This window comes from Leucoraja erinacea, chromosome 4 (assembly GCF_028641065.1).
Source record: "Leucoraja erinacea ecotype New England chromosome 4, Leri_hhj_1, whole genome shotgun sequence".
In the NCBI taxonomy this organism is placed as follows: Eukaryota; Metazoa; Chordata; class Chondrichthyes; order Rajiformes; family Rajidae; genus Leucoraja; species Leucoraja erinaceus.
The window spans coordinates 14,137,576-14,157,829 of NC_073380.1; the positions used below are offsets into that span (position 1 = coordinate 14,137,576).

Here is a 20,254-nt window from a genome sequence, read left to right on the forward strand (position 1 = left end):
ATGACATCCTTCTCAATTATATTTCATCTAAATCTGTGGAAAGTTTCATGTAGTTCTGTGACGGGTCACGGAAACTGATTTCTAGACACATTTTTGATGTCACAGCCTATCTGGTTGGGGATTCTCCCATTATAGAAAGATCCTTTTCCTATCCACTCCATCTAGGTCTTTCATTATTCGATAGGTTTCAAAGAGATCACAAATTATAGAATTAGGCTATTCGGCTCTCATCGAGTCTACTCCACCATTCAAAAATGGCTGATCTCTGCCTCCTAATCCCATTTTGCTGCCTTATCCCCATAACCCTTTACACCTGTTCTAATCATGAATTTGTCTATCTCTGCCTTAAAAATATCCACTGACTTTGCCTCCACAGTGGCAAAGAGTTCCTCAGATTAACTACCCTCTAAAAGAGCTCCCTTTAATTCTGAGTCTATAGCCCCTGGTCCTAGACTCTCCCACTGTTGAAAACATCCTTTCCCACTCTATCTGTGCCTTTCATTATTCAGTACGTTTCAGAGGTCCCCATTCAACCTTCTAAATTCCAGCGAGTACAGGCCCAGTGCTATAAGATTGTGCTAACCTATCATGTGCTAACCCTCATCATGTGCTAAAGGGCCGAATGGCCTACTCCTGCACCTAATTTCTATGTTTCTATGTTTCTAACCCACACATTACTGGAATAATTCTTGTAAACCTCCTCTGAAAAGATTGGATCCGTTCCCACCCACCACCCCTCTCCAATCACCACTAAACACGCAATTACAGCCCGACTGCAAATGTTTGCAGCCTCATCCACTACCCACCCCCCTCCGCGCAGCACAACATCACTTCACCATCACCAATAAAAAGTAGAGAGGCTGTTCTGAAGCCAGAAAAGCCGGAAATTCCAGGACCAGACAATGTTTCCCCATCTATTCTCAAGCTGTGTGCTGAACAACGTCTACACGGACATTTTCAACCAGTCCCTGCAAACCTGCACCGACCCTGCCTGCTTCAAAGTCTCCACTATTGCCCCTGTACCCGAAAAGACAAGGATTACTGGTCTTAATGACTACAGGCCTGTCTCACTGACTTCTGTAGTCATGAAAACCCTTGAAAGGCTTGTGCTGGCAAAGCTGAAAAATATCACAAACCCCTTGCAGTTTGCATATCGGCCCAATAGATCCATGGATGACGCAGTCAACCTGGGCCTGCACTTCATCCTCCAGCACCTAGATCACCAGGGGACCTAGGCGAGGATTTTGTTTGTTAATTTTAGCTCTGCATTCAACACTAATGTGCCAGAGCTACTACACTCCAAACTTTTCAAATTTACTGTTCCTGAACCCCTCTGTCGATGGATCACCAGCTTCCTGACAGACAGGAAGCAGCATGTGAGGCTGGGATAGCACATCTTGGACCGTCGGCATAAGAGCACCGCAAAGGCTGCGTACTCTCCCCTCTCCTCTACTCTCTCTACACCAATGACTGCACATCCACTGATTCCTCTGTCAAGCTTCTCAAGTTTGCGGACGACACAACCCTGATTGGACTGATCCAGGATGGGGAGCAATCTGCCTACAGACAGGAAGTGACACAGCTGGTGTCCTGGTGCCATCGCAACAACCTGGAACTCAATGTTCTTAAGACAGTGGAATTTATTGTAGACTTTAGGAGAGCCCTCCCCTCCCCTCACCCCATTCACCATCAACAACACCACAATCACATCTGTGGAGTCTTTTATCTCTCCCACCTCGACAACAGAGACACTTACGTAAGAATGCTGTTCATCGATTACAGCTCAGTATTCAACACCATTATACCCTCTAAACTGATCACCAAACTCGGTAACCTGGGCATCGACCCCTCCCTTTGCAACTGGATACTGGACTTTCTAACCAACAGACCCCAGTCTGTGAGGTTAGACAAGCACACCTCTTCAACCCTCACCCTGAACACCGGCGTTCCACAGGGCTGTGTGCTGAGCCCCCTCCTCTACTCCCTCTTCACCTATGACTGCACACCTGTACATGGTACTAACACCATCATCAAGTATGCAGATGATACAACGGTGATTGGCCTCATCAGCAACAACGATGAGTCGGCCTATAGGGAGGAGGTCCAGCTCCTAGCAGCATGGTGTGCTGACAACAACCTGGCCCTTAACTCCAAGAAGACCAAGGAGCTCATTGTAGGCTTCAGAAAGTCTAGGTGCGGCACGCACACCCCCATCCACATTAACGGGACGGATGTGGAACGTGTTTCCAGCTTCGGGTTTCTGGGGGTCAACATCTCCGATGACCTCTCTTGGACCCACAATACCTCAACTCTGGTCAAGAAGGCTCACCAGCGTCTCTTCTTCCTGAGGAGACTAAAGAAGGTCCACCTGTCTCCTCAGATTCTGGTGAACTTCTACCGCTGCACCATCGAGAGCATCCTTACCAACTGTATCACAGTATGGTATGGCAACTGCTCTGTCTCCGACCGGAAAGCACTGCAGAGGGGGGTGAAAATTGCCCAATGCATCACCGGTTCCTCACTCCCCTCCATTGAGTCTGTCCAAAGCAAGCGTTGTCTGCGGAGTGCGCTCAGCATCGCCAAGGACTGCTCTCACCCCAACCACAGACTGTTTACCCTCCTACCATCCGGGAGGCGCTACAGGTCTCTCCGTTGCCGGACCAGCAGGTCCATGAACAGCTTCTTCCCTGCGGCTGTTACAACACTGTACCTCGGTGATTGCCAATCACCTCCCCCATGGACACTCCTTCCACCAGGAAAAAAAAAATTGCACTACTATGACTGTATGCACGTAAATATATTTATTTATTGCTCATATTTTATGTCGCTCTTCTAGGGAGATGCTAACTACATTTCATTGTCTCTGTACTTTACACTGCACAATGACAATAAAGTTTGAATCTTGAATCTTGAAATCTTAAGTTCCTGGGAACCATCATCTCCAAGGACCTTAAGTGGGGGGCTTCCATCGACTCAACAGTCAAAATGGCACAACAGAGGATGTACTTCCTGCGGCAGCTGAGGAAGCACAATCTGCCACAGGCAATAATGGTCCAAATCTATACGGCATCGTAGTGTCTGTCCTCACCTTCTCCATCATGGTCTGGTTTGGCTCAGCCACCAAGCACGACATCCGGAGGCTGCAGCGAATCATCCGATCAGCTGAGAAATTTTTGGCTGCAACCTTCCCTCCATTGACGAACTGTACACTGCAAGGGCCAGGAAGCGAGCGGGTAAGATCATCTCTGACCCCTCTCACCTTGGCCACAAACTCCTTGAATCACTTCCATCTGGAAGGCGATTCTGGACTGTCAAAGCTGCCACAGCCAGACATAAAAACAGCTTTTTTCCATGAGTAGTAACCAAAAATCTGTAGCCTCCTTTTGCTCAGGTATTTTATTTAATTCACAAGTTTAATTAATAATGTTTTATTATTAATGTTTAATGTTTTATTTGTCATTCCTAACTGTCACTGTATATCATGTTGTCACTTGTGGGCGAAGCACCAAGGCAAATTCCTTGTCTGTGAATACTTGGCCAATATTCATTCATTCATTTACAGTTTGCATTAACTGCAACCTCTTGATATCTATATTACTAAAAGTCTGATCTTGACCACTTCTGTTGTTCTGTATATTGATTTTAGAAAAAAACACTGCCACTTACGGCTGTGATTTTTGGCCATCTTTGAGCAGCGCAGGACTAGAGGATTTTTCCCAACAATTAAAAATAAAAGAGTTATTAGTGTTTAAAAAATGTTGCGATTCTCTCTCCTGGAGGCCACGCCACTTCCGTAAGGGACTATAAAACCCGGAAGTGTTGTGTGCCTCAGTCAGTCTCTGCAAGATGGGGGAGCAAGAGGGCCACGTCTCTCAGTCTGAGCTGTGAATAACACTGAACACATGTCTACTAAACTGTGAGTGGTTTTACTGACCTGTCAGTGCCCTTAATGTGGTTTGAAAATATAGTTTGGAAATGCTAAAGCTGTGTTGCCTTTGTTTTGGAAATGCTAAAGCTGTGTTGCCTAATTAAAGTTGCCTTGCCTAATTAAAGTCGCCTTGCCTTATTAAGCCATGCCTGCCTAATTAAGGCTGCCTTGCCTAATTAAGGCTGCCTTGCCTTCTATATAATTAAAAGTCTAATTTTGACCACTTCCTGTTTGTGCTTTATATTGATTTTAGAAAAAACGCTACCAGGTACAGCTATGACTTGTGGCCATCTTACTCAGAGCCCCCCTCCGCTCATCAGGTGCCAAGGATTTTTTGCATCGATGAAAAATAAAAGAATCATCAGTGTTTAAAATTTTTTGAGATTCTCTCTCCTGTCAATCATGCCATGAAGGCCACGACCCTTCTGGTGCGAGGAGACTGTAAAACCCAGAAGTGTGCGCATGGCTCAGTCTCTGCAAGATGGAGGAGTGGGAGGTCATGACTCGCTGTCTTTAGTGGCTTTGCACCCTGCTTGAAATGGTATGAAACTGCACTTGAATTTGGTGGCCTTGCACCCTGCTTGAAGTGGTAAGAAACTGCACTTGAATTTGGTAGCCTTGCATCCTGCTTGAAATGGAATTTCAAGGAATAGCCGTGAGTTAACTACCAGCCCACCAGCCGTGAGTGAGTGAGCTGCCAGCACAACAGGCTCGAGTGACTGAGCCGCCAGCCCAAGAATCCATTCGGCCCACAATAATAATAATAATAAATTTTTTATTTGGGGGCGCCTTTCAAAAATCTCAAGGACACCTTACAGAGATTAACAAGAATAATAAAACATATAATCGGAATAAAATAAATAATAAAGACATCACCAAAACACAATTAAAAACAGAATTCAATCCAAACACAAAAAAATCAAAAACACAATGTCCATACTAGCCCTCTGGAAACCAGTCCCATCAGCCCACAACACCCATACTAGCGCTCCAGAAAACGCCCCCCCCATCCAACTGGCCACCAATATTGGAATTGGTGGAGAGGTGGAATATTGCGTTGGGGGACCAGCCCTCCCGTGTGATGCTAGGACCCAACGGGTCCCACTTAATCTAGTTTCTAATATAAACACAACTGGAATTGAATACTTTATTGGAATGGAATGAAATACTTTATTGTCACATTTGACTAGGCACAGGTAAATTATATGCTGGCATACCCAATGTATACAATGCATACCCAAGGGTACCATCTGTTCAACTTCCATGAGTGTTCCTTAATGTTTGTTTAGCTAGAGTCCTTCCAGCTACACAATGACAGCAGTTGTGAACTAATCCACACATGTTACATTAAATTTTGAGCGTCCTACCACTGGTTCAGAAATAATTCAAAGTAAAGCTATACAGAGAAACATAACCAACACAATAGGAAATTACATTATTATGAACAAAACAATAATTGGAGTATAACATGCAAGTTAAAATAGAAAACTAAAATTGTGGGCAAAGTATCTACAAAGTTGAATTAGGATGAATGGCAGCCTTCATATTTACACCTTAATGTTCAATGGGTCAATTACTTTGAAGTTCCCCTCCACCTGACCCACTTGCAAATTGAAGTCCATTTTGTTCTGACCTTTTACTATCTTTCGCCTGCGATGGAATTGTCAGTAATAGCATCCATTACATAGTTTTGAAAAAGTGCTTTTCAATTTTCTACACTATTGATTTCATGGTAGAGATTATAAATTTCAAGCTTGTGCCCGTTTGTGGACCAGAACTGGGAACACATTTTGTGAGTGAGTGCGTCACAATTTCAGGGTTTTTTTGCACTGCATAAAAATCCATCTAAGTCACATGTGATTCTTTAAAAAGAGGTTTTACCACCACATAATGACCAGGTTTATTTCCCACAATCAAGAGGCTATAGCACTCTGATGACATAGTTTCAGCTTCACCTTGGTGATGCTCTCCGTTGGTGCATAACCAGGAACCTCCAATCATATTTGAAACACATCAAGTAACTAAGAAAGTTAATATACTTACACGTCAGGGAGGCATGGTGGCGCAGCAGTAGAGTTGCTACCTTGCAGCGCTTACGGCGCCAGAGACCTAGTTCGATCCCGACTACGGGTGCTCTGTATGGAGTTAGTATGTTCACCCCGTAGGTTTCCTCCGAGAGTTTTGGTTTCCTCCCACACCCCAAAGATGTAGAGGTTTGTAGGTCAATTGGCTTGGTATAAATGTAAAATTGGTCCTATTGTGTGTAGGATAGTGTTAATGTGCGGGAATCGGTGGCCCGAAGTGGTCTCTAAACTAAACTAAACTAAACTGGAACGTATGGCTAAGGGAACAAACCAAAGTCTGAGTTGCCAAAACAATTGGTTTATTTTTTGTAGTGATCCACTCTGGTCTTCCATGGAAAATTCAAACTGATTCAACTCTATAGTGCTCACCACCAATGCTGCTTGAGCTGCCGAGTGCTTTCAGCATTGCACTACTTTGTTTCAAACTACTTGTTGATCAATTTTTGTAATCTGAGACAAATGTGGACAAGCATAGATGAATTGTAGAAGCACCAGTCATTTCTGCGAAGAGGTTTTTGAGGGTGTACGAAGAGAAATAATAAATTTGACAAGTCAGATGCCCTTTATGCCTATTTTGAACTGGCAAACAAAGTTCCACCAAGCAGCATCACCTGCAAAATAGTGACAATGATGATGAAGGAAACATGTCTTTATCATCATTACTTTTTTTGCATATCTTTCATTCATTGTTCTTTATCTCTCTACATCATCGTCTATATCTTGCTACCCATTTCCCTGACAAGTCTGAAGAAGGGTCTCAACCCAAAACGTCACCCATTCCTTCTCTCCAGATATGCTGCCTGCCCCGCTGAGTTACTCCAGCTTTTTGTGTCTATCTTCGGTTTAAACCAGCATCTGCAGTTCCTTCCGACACATAACTTCCTGACTCCAATTCTCAAAGATGGAGTGGAGAAATTAATAACATCCAGCAGTCTGGAAAACCCGACATCCCAGCACGACAAAGTCCTGAGTGTACTGGATTATCAGACTTTTAACGTCCACGATCACTGAAGCAACTCAGAGGCTAGATATTCAATGGTAATTGCCTAACTTCCTTAAGGGCCTGTCCCACTTTCACGACCTCTGCCGAGTTTGCCCTTGACTCATACTCGCAGCATGGTCGTCACAAGGTCGAGGGAGGTCGTGATGCTAGTCGTAGGTACTCGTGGCATCGTAGATCGGGGCGTTTTTTCAACATGATGAAAAATGGCCACAAGTAAAAAAGGTTGTGAATTAGGTCGTGAAAGTAGGACAGGCACTTTAATCACAGATGAGTCTCCACTAAAGAGACAAGTCAGAAATTTATTAAGACACCACTCCTGTATTTAGAACAAAGCATTTTGTTTCAATATTCAGCTACTTGACAGTTTCTTTGGAAGCACTTCCCATATCTATGAGTTTCATTATATAGACATGGATAGTAACAGCTGCAGGAAGTGCCCTCTTCAAGTGCCCCATCATAGACACATTATTGTGCTTTGGATACATTTCACCATTTTTCTTCTTTGCCATTGGATCAAAACCTTTTGGAAAAGTTAATAGAACACTGGAGGTACCTTTGCCACAAGGACTGCCTGAATTCTCAGAGCAACACTCCATATCCTCTCAACAACATGCAAACATAGACAATAGTAATCACCTTGTTAGGTGAACAAAGGTCAGGACATTCCTGTTAGTGGTGGAGCCCTTTAAATTATCAACTTTATGCAATTAGTTAAAAAGAGTCTGAAAAATAGTCCCGACCTGAAATGTCATGTTCTCCCGAAACGCTGCTTGGCCCGTTGAGTTACTCGGGCACTTTGTGTAAATGATTTCCAGCTTCATTTCAGTTTATGTCTTCATTATTAAGATTTTGCTTGGTTCTATGGCACTTCACTAGCTAATGTGTAATCAATATTCCTATCAAACACATTCCCAAACTGATCACGCCAATAATGACCTTGTATTTTGATGGCTAGGTACAATACAAAACTGATCAGATAAAGTGCACAAAGGACATCAACAATTACTATTTGAATTTAGGTGTAAGCACTCTAGTGATCAAGCAATAATTATCTGAAGTTTGAAGTCATCCTTGGTTCTGTTGCCCATCTGATTTAGGTTCGACCATGCAATTCCAGATTCACAGACCACTGCAATATTGCTGTGGTATAGATATAATCTTTCATGTAAGATGTTAAAGTGAAAGCCTGTATGCTCTTTCTGCCAGGCTTTAAGATGTCAAGACAAAAACATTAAACCTGTACCTTCTTATCTCCCTGCGTGTCAAAGTTTGCCGACAGCTCTCCTCTGAAAAGCCTGGTAAATTTAGGCACGTAAAAAAAAAATCCTGTACAAATTGTTTTGTTACAAAAGATTATTTGGTTAATCAAATCATGTCACCAACCACATTTATTACTCAATGTCCCAAACAATATATTTTTCTCATCGCTTTTTTGACCACCATATTTCCATACACAATATTGGTAAATGAATCTCAAAGATCTAGGCACTGCACAGATATGACAATTTATTATAAAATGTTAGTAATATACTGTATCTTTCAAAGACAACTCGATTAGTCAAAATGTTTAGTGTTTATATATATTTTGTAACATTAAATTACGAAGAAGCATCTAATAGTCAAAGTTGTTTAATACTTTGTGCAGATTTTTAAGATTTGAACTAATTTGTAGCATGCATTTTTTGAGAGGCATTATTATACTGTTCTCTCGATGCCAATGTGACATTGTGAATCTCCCACGTTTGAACAAGAAATTACAATTCCAAAGAAAGAAAAGGCCATGGAGGCCTTATGAGCGGCAGTATCTGCTGCAGATTTGGTCGAACAACAGCACGGCAAACCAGTCTTTTGTGTGGATACCAAAGCAGGCCTGAACATAAGAGCTGACATAAGGGCAAGAAAATCTGCCTTAATCCATTGTATCGGTGTCTAAAATCAAACAATGCTGCAATTTTGCACAAATAAAATTCTTAGTCCAAGAAATTTCTCAACCCAGCAACAACTGTTGGATAGTGAAGGACTTTCACCAGCCTGGAAAAATGCCAAACTGGAAATGTAACCCCAATGAAGTGGAGGAGGCGGCTCCTGGGTGGTGTGGAACTTCAAGAAAATAACCTTGTAGCTTTGTTTCTCAAAGTGAATAATAGAAATTGCTTCCCTCTGAGAAACAAATGGAATTTAGTCAGTGGTCATGTTAAATTGCTGAATTTAGGAATGTGGTCCAAAACAGATTGCTTTCAATTACAAAATGACTCAGCAGGTGGAGTCAAGCAGAATCCATGCAAGCACATTTCAGCTCGAGACCCTACATCAGGACAGAGAGAGAAGAGGAAAGGTTGCCAGCATACATCAGTATACTGCGTTGACAGATCTCTGTGTGTGGGAGAAAATAACACTGGGGTGTAGGTTACCTCCAGTTAGAAACTGCTGGTCAATTACAAGCCATACAAAATAAGCTGCAGATGTTGGAAATAAAAATAAAACAGAAAATGCTGGAAGTAGCCAGAAAATCAGGCAGCATCATGGCAGAAAGAAACAGAGTTGGTGTTTCTCGTTGATCACCTTTCGTGTCGACCTCTCAAGTCATTCCAGTTACTCGCCATACATACATAGCTATATATCAGGCTTTTAACAAACCTAACTTTTTGATTGAACACAATAATGTAATTATTTTCTTATCAATCGCAGATGCACCACGCAAAGCTCCTCATTCTCTTTAGGGAATAGAAAATACTGGTTTCTGCAGTTTGTGTGGTTCTACTATATGACACTGAAGGAAGCACAAAAAAAAGCTAATTCAGCAACTCTATTTTAATTTCCCCAATTTGGACACCCTAAATAAAATGACAACATTTGGCAGACAGGCTTCATTTCCAAACCACAGAAAATCGTCATAGAGTGACCAAGGTAGATCAGTGCAATCTTGTCTTCTCTGGACAGGATGAGAAAATCAGATGCAAAATATTAGAAATCTATTGACAAATCCTTTTACTATCATTACACTGTCATACCAACTCAGCACGAACTGAGGCTGCCAACTTGGGTCACATGGATTGAAACTAGAACACAGGAAACTGAAAATACCACAAAATACGTAACATTTTAGTACAAAGTTCCATTTTAACTGGAGCTGTACTGTTAATATTAGGATATAGTTGCGGGCAATATTTTTCTCCTTACCGTGGAATGCATGAAAGGAGAGGAAAGGAAAAAAATGTAAGGCAATTTTCCTGACATTTATTTTTAGACCAACCTCCCACTTGCTCCAATCCAAAGGCAAATGCAACGTCATAGACTATAGTTTATTCCTTAGCTATGTAATCCCAGCATCAATCCAACCATGTGGAAAACACCCAGTAGATACCAGAGATTAATAATTATTTGCCTGTCTTGACTGTGATGCCTGGATGCAAATAATTAACTTTTAAATGTGCTACATGCAAATAATTGTATCTCATACTAATGTATTGTCAAAATGTAAATATAATTCAATATCAAAAAAGGAATTCCATCAAAAGATGGAATTAATCGAAGAATGGGATGTAGCTGGAGTACATGCATTCTTAATTGTTTAGTTCTTTTAAATAACATTAAAATGTTTCACATAGTGGTTTAGTTCTTAAAATATTAAAATATGTTTTCCACAGTGGTCTAGTTCTTAATAAAATATTAAAATATATTTTCCAAAGATAAAGCGTTGAAGCTTCAAAATGTGAAATGTTAACAAGTGATGCATAAAATCCTCCAAAACTAATTAGGCTTTCTTGCAACATTACACAGTCTTTAACATATTTCTTTTTGCCCAATATCTGCCAGTCATGTTCTCTCTGTTGCTCTTTATTACATTCAATAATCCCCAACCTAAAAAAAAATCAACTGTCCAGCTGCCACAGACATGCTAATCGGCTACTAGACCCTCTTCTGAAGCTAAAAATACAAATTTATTGCTGTCCAAGCTCATTTAATTCTAAAGACAATTATACATTAATGGACAATCAAGGGATCATACAATTTCATGATCTTGAAAATTAACATTCAGAACAACAGCTTGTCTACTGCTGTATCTATGACATGTGAAAATAAGTAATCTTTAGAAAGCTTCGATTGGACGTGACCTCACTGCCCTTAATATGTTCCTACCATTAGGAATATTAATGATTTCAGCTTCAGTGGGCTTCAGTGAGCATGGTACATTACAACATAGGAACATGGTTTCCATTACATTTTTTTTTTAAATATAAAGATCAATAACACTACGATTCAGGATAGAATTATTATTATTTTATCGTTCAACATAAACAGTACAAAGAGCCCAATTCTTGTATTCATTTGTAGCTATTTACTCAAATGGTCCACCCACAAGAACAACATGTTAAGATTTTCCTGAACCTGACTGTATTAAAATGTGTAGTGGTATTTCTTAGTTTACAAACTTTCACTCAAAATAAATTGATTTTGGAGGGGGGGGAGGGGGTATAAGTATTTGGTTCCTAAAGCAAATTTTTCATGATAACCAATAGCATGCAACTCTCCATCCATGGGAATACATCAAACTGAAACCTTCACTATGCCCTTCACTCAATCTATTCACTTTACAAACTTCTACTCATGAAAAGTATTTAAGAATGTATCTCTTTCATAAATCATGGAATATCAAAAATGTTTAAAGGCAATGTGATCAATTCCAGAAGTTCCACAAATTAAATACAAAAATAGAAATTGAAAAATATAAAAAAGAAAAACGGAAAGCATGTCATTTATTAACAAACACTGCAAAAAACGGATTAATTTTTGCCGTTAGCCAATGAGAAACGGTGCACTTGTTCAATGATACACTCTAATAAATCAACTCCCCATGTATATCTCCCACACTGTGATTACTTACGCTTTCAATGCTGGAACTTATGCAGATTCCTGCACATCCATCATCCATACTTTCAAATCACAACAGCTATTGTTTAATCTTCATATGTCCTTTAATTACATTTTAATTACACCTGCCACGCTGTTTTCTGATATGTTTATACGATGTATGCATTGCTGACAAGGCAGTTAGTCCAAGACAATGATGTCCTCGACTTTCCTACTGAAAATAAGGCATTCTATAACTAGTTTTCTATCACTGTTTGCAATGACGTCTTTACTTTGGGAGATCCACATAAAAACCACTTCACTTAGTCCCAACCCTTGCAATATGCTAACTCATTCTGACAACACTGCTTGCCCACAGCAAGTGGAAAAATATGGGTTATTTTCGCAACCATGGGTTAGATCGCAAGCACCGATCCTTTTCCTAGGAAATTTAGAGAAATCCATCCCAATCCATCAGTTTATCCTTCTTATCCCTTCTATCTTTGTTCCATGGGATCTCATTTGGACTCAATAATTCCCTTTTCAGTGATTTGTTACATAGAAACATAAAAACATAGAAAATAGGTGCAGGAGTAGGCCATTTGGCCCTTTGAGCCAGCACTGCCATTCAATATGATCATGGCTGATCATCCAAAATCAGCACATCGTTCCTGCTTTCCCCCTATAATCCCTTCATTCCGTAGGAAAGAATTGCAGGTGCTGTTTTAAATTGAAGGTAGACACAAAATGCTGGAGTAACTCAGCGGGACAAGCAGCATCTCTGGAGAGAAGGATTGGGTGAAGTTTCGGGTCTGAAAAAGGGCCTTGACCCGAAACGTCACCCATTCCTTCTCTCCAGAGATGTTAGTTACTCCAGCATTTTGTGTCTCCCTTGATTCCGTTAGCCCTAATAGCTATATCTAACTCTCTCTTGAATACATTCAGTGAATTGGCCTCCGCTGCCTTCGGTGCCAGAGAATTCCACAGATTCTCTTCGAATTGTGTATTGTTGCTGCCCCTACTACTTCTTATTTTTGTTTCATTTTGTTTATATGTTTGTAATTTGCTCGTTTTAATCTGTAAGGTGTCCTTGAGAGTCCTGAAAGGCGCCCATAAATAAAATGCATTATTATTATTATTATTATTATTATTATTCACAATTCTCTGGCTGAAAACGTTTTTCCTCATCTCAGTCGTAAATGACCTACCACTTATTCTTAAACTATGACCACTTATTCTGGGCTCCCCCAACATCTGGAACATTTTTCCTGCATCTAGCCTGTCCAATCCTTAAGAATAAATGTTTCTAGAAGATCTCCTCTCATCCTTCTAAATTACAGAGAATATAAGCCCAGTCGATCAATTCTTTCATCATAGAAAGTTCCGCCATCCCGGGAATTAACCTGGTGAACCCACGCTGCACTCCATCAATAGCACGAATGTCCTTCCTCAAATTAGGAGACCAAAATTGCACAGTTACCATACGCACCCAAGTTTGCCATTTCTTTCCCACCACAAAACAATTTTCTTTAAAAATCAGCAACCTTCAAAGGGCAGTAGAAGGCATGATCTCTTAGCTTGAGCAGAGAAGGTATAGATTTTGAACGGTACAAACTAACTTTACTTATCAATGACTGTTCAATCAAAATGGTTGCACCAATGATACAGTGTTATTACCAAAAACATAGTCCTCTTTTCCTTTGTTCCTGTTGAAAAGGGACACTTTTTTTCACCTCATCCCCGCCTATTTTAATACTCTTGCCACATTTTCCAAATAATGCTTTCTTCCCTCATCTATCTGCAATCATTGTGAACTGCAATGTGACAAGACAAAAGATCAAAGAGATAAACACACAAACAAGGAAACTTACCTTTATAACAAATTATGAGGAAGCCTGAAGTGTTGAAGCATTCAGAGCTGGGCATTCATAAGTAGAGAAAAGAAAACAAATCTGATGGCAACCGTCTTTGTGGACCCAATTACAGAAAGTTAAGAACCCATGATGTGAAATCTCGATATATGAATATGCAGTAAAGTATTTACTATGTGTCTGAACTTAATTCAAACATGGCCTCAGCCACAGTCTGACCCTTCCACCAGATATGTGAGACTTAAGTGTGCATTACACAGTCCTGGAATGTCAGATGGGCTTTGTCTGTTACCTCAGCACAATTCTCAGAAGCCAGTGCAAAGTCATGGAATTAAGGGGAAAATTAATTGCAGGTATTAATCAAGTGATCATAGTGATGACCTGCGTGCAGTTATTCTTTTTTAAATTGTGCTAGATACTTGCAGAAATGGCCACCTTTACAATTAAACCAATCATCGTTGTAAATTTCCAGCCAAGTGAGTCAGCAATAAGTTTAAAAAGGAAACTTGAGGAAAATAAACTTTCTGGAGAGGAACACAATTTTGATTGCAATTTATGCTTAAACCATCAAATGCATTCAAGATGGAAATATTGTGTTAAAAATCAGTCCATATGCAATATGGGACTAAGCCACCAGGGTTAATTGTGTGATGATATAAAAATATTAATTGTGAATCAACTGCCCTGTCCATATTTGAATGCTATTGACTAATGAAAACCAGGATTTTTAATTTGACTTTGTATCACTCACTTTACAATCAATCAAAATTATTCCCTCTTACTTGTTTCCCTCCTGCATATTGGTTCCTTTTTGAATAATGGAGCATGCAGTTGATCTCAGTTATACACATGACCTTGACATGAAATTTTACTGACAGTTGTGGGTTGGACTACAAATTCAGTTTCTATTGCCAGTATAATAACTAATATAGCTGGATGCAAGTGAAATAATAATTGTTTAATAGCTTGAAAGCAAATTTACAAAATTAACATTAATGTTGTTTTGGGAACATCATCAGGGATTTTCACTGACCTTAACATTACTATATATTCCAACATATTCAGAGTCGTCATATTCACTTGCTTTATGTAAGCTTTCATACGCACACATCATCACCCCCTCAAATTCATTTCTAAATATAGCCAATTTTGTCCAATTTATATATTAGGCATAAAGCATACAATTTGCGTGCTTTTAGTTGCAGCTTATCCTGGCGATAAATCAAGTGGTCATAAATGGAAGTTAATGTTAATCCAAAATGTTTGAACAATAAAATCTTGGGTTGCATAAAATCAGCTTTTGTCCCTTTACGATTTGCAACCCTTTCCTCACCCCCACAATCTGAGGAGATCTCATTTACATGTAGCAGGTTGGCTGTCTGTCTGCCTGAATACCTAGCAAACAGCAGTCCGGACGCTATTGAGGAGCTGCAGAAGATTGTTCCAATCACCATGTGGGGTTCATCAGAAGGTCACCAGCTGATATCTGTCAACTTGGTCTGGACGTAACTCAAGGTTTCTTCCAGGGCCCAGGATTAAATTCATGCCCTACTTCACTGTCAGAATCAGGTCCATACTGCTTCCCCACTTTATTGGAAGTAACCACTCTTCTCACTCACCAGGATTCAAGCTGGTTTGCCCATCTAAAGTTTGTACACACTGCCTCCTGCTAGGTGTCTCACATGCCTATTGAATACGAGTTAACACCCAATACGACAGAAAGCAGCCCGATCACCCAGCTCCCAACACCGCCTGTAATCTATCTGCCCTCTCTGCCACAGAAGGCAGCGGAGGCCAACTCACAGGATGTTTTCAAGAGAGTTAGATTTAGTTCTTAGGGCTAACGGTATCAAGGGATATGGGGAAAAAGCAGGAACAGGGTACTAATTTTGGATGATCAGCCATGATCATATTGAATGGCGGTGCTGGCTCGAGGAGCCGAATGGCCTACTCCTGCACCTATTGTCTATGTTTCTACTTTGCTTCGACAGGGTGAAACCTTCCCCTGCCTCACAGATCCCACACCCTCCCCCCCCCCCCCCCCCCCCTCTCTAGGAAAATTCTGCTCCTTCCACAGCTGTATCGGGCACCATCAGATTTTGCTGTTCGTAACAAATTAGACTTTACACAACAAATACTTTAATCTGCTGAATTAATCTGTCAACGGCATCAAATCGCTGTTCAGGTTACAAATTGGAAAGAGACAACTAGAGGGAATGTCATTCAAATCTGGAAACAGAACAGCTGTGCCCAAACATGCCACTTTAAAAACACTTCTGAAGAGCAAATTCTGCATAGTCCAAACATTTTTGTCAATTTAAATTGCATGGTTTATTAATTAATTATGTGGAATCGCCCTTAAATTATAATACAACTTCAATGCAAATTTGAATCAAACAAGTGAAAAACAGCTTAATTCCTGGAGGCATTCATTAATCCCCATAAAGAATTATTTTATATTTTAAACCAAATCAACTGTTTTAAGTCATTAGACAAAAATGAAAATTTCTTCTACTTGTTCTTCCTGTTAATTCAAGGTGACTCTCATCTCAGTAGCCGCTACTGTAGAAAATATTTGAAGCACAATTGTGATGCAAATCAATCTAAATTATGGGGAAGATTCATTTATGTAGCAATAAATATCACGATCATGTGATTAGGAGTAGAATTAAGCCATTTGGACCATCAAGTCTACCACATCAAGTCCCTGGTGTACTAGTGGCCAGAGGGTCTAGGTTGACGGAGGAACTGAAGGAAATTCACATTAGACAGGAAATGGTGTTGGGTAGACTGAATGGCGATAAATCGCCAGGGCCTGATGGTCTGCATCCCAGAGTAAGTAAGCCTGCAGGTACAGCAAGCAGTGAAGAAAGCAAATGGCATGTTGGCCTTCATAACAAGTGGAGTTGAATATAGGAGCAAAGAGGTCCTTCTGCAGTTGTACGGGGCCCTAGTGCGACCACACCTGGAGTATCGTGTGCAGTTTTGGTCTCCCAATTTGAGGAATGATATTCTTGCTATTGAGGGAGTGCAGCGTAGGTTCACCAGGTTAATTCCCAGGATGGCGGGACTGTCATATGTTGATAGAATGGAGTGGCTGGGATTGTATACTCTGGAATTTAGAAGGATGAATCATATAAGATTATTAAGGGTTTGGACACGCTAGAGGCAGGAAACATGTTCCCGGTGTTGGGGGAGTCCAGAACCAGGGACCACTGTTTAAGAATAAGGGGTAAACCATTTAGAACGGAGATGAGGAATTTTTTTTTTCACACAGATAGTTGTGAGTCTGTGGAATTCTCTGCTTCAGAGAATGGTGGAGGCTGGTTCTCTGGATGCCTTCAAGAGAGATCTAGACAGAACTCTTAAAGATAGCAGAGTCAAGGGATTGGGGAGAAGGGGTACTGATTATGTGTGTTCAGCCATGATCACAATGAGTGGCAGTGCTGGCTCGAGGGGCCGAATGGCCTACTCTTGCACCTATTGTCTATTGGCATTCAATCATGGCTGATCTATCTCTCCCTCCTAAACTCATTCTCCTGCCTTCTCCCCATAACCTGTGACACCCATACTAATCAATCTGCTTTATCCTAATCATGATTTTTAATTGATCATTCACAGACACATCCATATCATTCAATCACCCACAATTTTAATATTATATATAAATAATTCCCAAATTGGTCACACAAAGACACTGATTTTAAAACTCTACAGTTAAACTGATGAACAAGTTACTGTGTATTGCAGCTTGGGGAGGAGAGTAGGAAAACATTGTCACGACCAGATATATTGCAGTATCCTCAAAAGACCCAATCCCCATCTATCGAGCTGTGTGTTTACATGTTTCCCCAATAACTGCATGCGTTTCATCCTCTGCAATCCCAATTCCTCCCATTCAGAGGATTGCGCTGTTGGGAACCAAAACTGACCCGCAAGGGGTCTGCATGCCACATTGGGGTAATCAAAATTAATTATATTTTTCATTTCTTTTACATGTACTGAACTGGCAATAAACTGTGCAGGGAAATATAGGTAAATCCACAGATGGAGCATTCACAGCCACTGCTCTATAGAAGTACTTCAGTCTGTGACTACGTCATTAGGCTGTATTATCTTACCATAATCAGGACCAATCAGGTCAAAGCTAACTATATTGCCAGAGGCATTGTCGCTTCTGGTGGAAATAGCAATCCACGTAAATTGCTTTGTTTCTCTTCTGTTGCAACAGGACACTTTATAAAATTATGTGCTGGAACAGAAAATGTACTGAGGGGTGGTCTGAATGAATACTCTATGGGTCGAAACTATTAGTGTATTCTTGCAAGTGAAATTCCAAGGACATTAATCAGCACAAAGATAACTATTTAAAAATAAAAGTGCACCAATAACTTCTAAACCAATGATCCCAGGAACTACATACATTAAAATCATGTTAAAATAATAGATGCACTACTGCTTAAATAAAGACAATTTCCCTAATGATCAATACTCCCATCTATCAATTCCTTAAAGGTAATGTAGGGGTAAATAGTTGTCTGAAAACAATCCCACAAAAAAAATAAAACAACTCCTTTGACTTCCAGCAGTTCCATCTAACGAAAGGTGGCAGCATTCATGAAGAAAATATTTATTTGTAAAAAATCTAACATCTTCAGCATTATATTGGAGCTGCCACCCGCCAACGATTAAATAATTGCAAAGATTCAACTTCCACTGTTTCAAGCGATAACTGCTGCATTGAAAGAAATGTGCAGAATACAAGAATACTTGTAGCATGACGACTTAGAGCAAATATCTTTAGACCTGGATCAATCAGAGATACTTTGCTGCATCATGAAATACTCTTTATGTAGTCAAAATATAAAATCAGCACAGTGAACATTATCGTGACAAAACTAATATATATTCCACCCCCCAAGATATTCTCTCATAAAAAAAATGTAACACACACTCAAGTTGAAAGACGTCAACTGGGATACCAGTTTCCAAAGATGGATTCCTGATCACTTTCAAAGCTTTCTCTTGATAGCAACCATATGCTGTCATAAACTTACCAGCGAGGAGGAGATGGCAGCTTTCCCCCAGTCGGGTGCGAGAGTAAAGTGAACGAAAGCGGTAGTTTTTCCTCAGTCACGATGCAGTCTGGGGAGTGCTGTCACTGCAGCGGTCCACAACTGTCATTTATTCCACACCACACCCACCGCATTGCAGAACTGCTGGCAACCGGGAAACAATCAAAGCTGCAATTCATCTTAGAGACCAAGGGAGATGAATCAAGTAGGAATCACCCTATTTTCCTCTGCATGGTAACGCATAGATATGATAATATCTGTAATTACACACAAAACGTTATATAACGTTATGTATAACAGGGAAACCTAATGGCCAACGCAAATGGGAACACTCATGCCCTTAGAATAACCCTGCTAACGAAACCAAATTTGCCAGATTTCTGGATAATGTTCCCACATGTTAAGGTGGTTTGAAACGTTGCACTCACCGACTTTGTTAATTTCACAAACAACACGCGTGAGAGCGGCCAAAGTGCGAGCCGGCAATGATTCGCCCGATTTTAAACACAGGTAAAAAGTGCGTGTGTCCACCGTGTTAAAATCAGCAGCGGCCGATCGCGGCCGGGTAGAGCAGCGGGTAAACAGCGAGAGAGCGCTCACCCGCCCGCCCGCCGCCCCGACCCTGACACCCCGACCACTTCCATCCTTAGTCCGGGCGAATCACAAAACCGGCACCGAGAGAATTGACCATAAAAATAGCAGCAAGCAGCCCCCCAGAGAGTGAAACATGGCGCCGAGGGCACCGGGGGAGAGTCGGGGGGTGGGGGAGAGAGCGACCGTACCTCGGGCGTTGCTCCCTCCTTGCGGCAAGTGGCGGCGGCTGGAGCAGCGAGTAGCGGGTCTGGGGGATACAGTGGGGTTGCGCCGCCGTCTGCGCCTACACCCGGGGCGGCAGCAAGAAGCCGGGGCTCCCGCCAAATCACTGCCTGCTGCCTGCGAGGCGAAATGAGATCCTCTCCTCTCCTCTCCTCTCCTCTCCGATCCGATCCGCTCCGCTCCAGCCGCCGCGTCCGTCTACTGACTGACTGGCCGGCAGCGAGCGAGCAGCAAAGCGAGCAAAGACGGCTCCAGTGACTTGGTTGTCAGCGCGCAGTGTTAGAGTGTATCGCGGAAATGGAGGGGGAGCCGGGGGAGGAGCTGCCACAGATGGGGCAAACGCGCAATGTGGGAGTTTAGACTGAGTTGGAAGCTTGGCAGTGGAGTATAATTAGAAACAGATTGCCTCGGTAGTGTTACACACGCGGATGCGCTCTCTTGCGCGGCATACTTTGATGCATGGCGATTTACATGTTCTGTTTCAGCGCCGCGACATTTAAAAAAAAATCAAAACCAACAACTTTAAAAAAAAAATTGCACTCTCGGGACACTGCGCACAAACACATTTAGACATTTCACACGTTTACCTTAAACCCACTGCACTGTCCCCAATTGTTTAGTTCTGT

The 20,254-nt window shown here is 41.3% G+C and overlaps 1 protein-coding gene across 17 annotated transcripts in view; it reads right to left on the reverse strand.

Annotated features, from left to right (window-relative positions):
* epb41l3a (erythrocyte membrane protein band 4.1-like 3a) overlaps nucleotides 1-19,933 on the reverse strand; it is a 171,194-nt gene extending 151,261 nt beyond the window's left edge. For 4 of the 17 annotated variants that reach the window (XM_055633726.1, XM_055633739.1, XM_055633727.1 and 1 more), the window contains exon 1: nucleotides 19,595-19,931. The gene's annotated coding sequence lies outside the window, so the exon portion shown is untranslated. Of the gene's footprint in view, nucleotides 1-18,794; nucleotides 18,957-19,594 lie in introns of all 17 variants that reach the window. The other 13 variants (XM_055633736.1, XM_055633737.1, XM_055633734.1 and 10 more) reach the window with 8 other exon arrangements.
* Between the last annotated feature and the right edge of the window lie 321 nt (nucleotides 19,934-20,254).